Here is a 1,848-nt window from a genome sequence, read left to right on the forward strand (position 1 = left end):
CTGTTCTCTTCTGTTCTGTTCACTCTGTCCCTCTTCAAAAGTGTTTTGCTTCTGACTACTACTCCCCAATTTGCCCTTCCTCTTATTACCCTCCCCCTTCTTGTATTCCTTTCTCCTCCTAATTTCCTGCAGGGTAAAATAAATTTCTGCTGGAACTCTGTCTTCCCAGAAATCAGCTGGAGTCAGGATCACTAAATGTCTTTATTCTTGATCTTTTACGGTAAAGGTCAGGGGGTTAGTTAGGTCTAGCAATCTCACACACACCTTCCTCCCTCAAACTCCAGGAGAGACTGACTCAGTGTCAGCATCTCAATTTCCTCTTCCTCCTCCTACTTCTCCCCCACACGTCACTTCTCCCTTTGTCCCACCAATCAAGTCAGCATAGAACCTTCAAACAAGTTAATAGGGAACTACCCTGCCTCCCGCCTCCCGACTCTATCAATTGGCAATTAGTCTCACGTGCTTCATTATCCAAGTGCATTGCTCAGTTCTAGCCCTTTACAGATTTCTATATCCAATTGAGCCTATACATTATTCCCTCCTTTAGCCAATTCTGATGAGAGTAAGATTTGCTCCCTCCATCCCACTTCCTCTACCTTCCCCTCTATTGTAAAAGCTTTTACTTGCCTCTTTTATGTGAGATAATTTACCCTACTTTATCCCTCCCTTTCTTTGCATTATCCCAGTGCATTCCTTTTTTCTCATACCTTAGTTTTATTTCTTTTGTGGACGGAGGGGGAAAAATGAAAATATTTATTCAATATCTACTATGTGCTGAATAATATGCTAAGTTTTTTTTCCACTATGATTTTTTTCATCTGAAAATTATTCTTAACTTTTGGTCATTTATCATTTAGCGAATGGCTCTTATTTTTACAAATTTAACTCAGTTCTCCATATGTTTGAGAAATGAAGCTTTTATCAGAGAAATCTGTTTAAATTTTTTCCCCAATTACTTTTCTTAACTGTATCCCTCCCCCTACCATGTATTTTATTCTCTTTTCTTTCACCTTGTTCTTCCCCAAAAGCAATTTGCTTCTGGCTACCCCCTCCTCTAGTAGGCCTTCCCTTCTATTACTGTCACCTACTTTCCCTCCTACTATCCTGTAGAATGAAATAGAATTTTTAAAACCCAATTGAGTATGTATTTTATTCCTCCTTTAAGCCAATTCTGATGAGTAAAGTTCACTCACTCTTTCTTATATCCTCCTTCTTTCCCTCCAGTATAAAAGCTTTTTTTGGCCTCTTTTACATGAGATAATTTACCCCATTCTATATTCTCTCTTTCCCTCACCCCCAGTATATTCCTCTCTCACCTCTCAATTTTATTTTATTTTTTTTAGATCTCACCCCTTTACATTCAACTAATACTCATTCCTTCTGTCCATTAGTTAGTTGTTGTCCTTTGTGCTTAAAGAGGATCAAAATAACATCACCATGTGAGAGTCGAATGTGTGTCTGATTGTGGCTGATCAGACTGATACAAGCTCAGAGTGCTCTGCCACAAGTTGGACACAAATAGTTCCAATGAACATTTAGGGTAGTTCTCTAATTTTGCACATTTTATGTTTCTTTGGGTCTAATTCAATTTTGCTTCCCTCATAGAGTACAGCACTTTCTCTGATGAAGGCATGCTGTGGTGAGTGGTTCTATTCCAGGGTCTCCCATGTCATATAATCAATTCTAAAGTTCTTTAGAGAGACCCTGAGAATGCCCTTGTATGGCTTTTTCTGACCACCTTGTGAGTGCTTGCCCTGTGTGAGTTCTTCATAGAATAATTTTTTTTTTGACAAGTATATAATTGGCATTTGTGGTTACCTCTCTCTTAGTTATTGCTGGCAAGATTCT

Source organism: Sminthopsis crassicaudata, chromosome 1 (genome assembly GCF_048593235.1).
Source record: "Sminthopsis crassicaudata isolate SCR6 chromosome 1, ASM4859323v1, whole genome shotgun sequence".
NCBI lineage: Eukaryota > Metazoa > Chordata > Mammalia > Dasyuromorphia > Dasyuridae > Sminthopsis > Sminthopsis crassicaudata.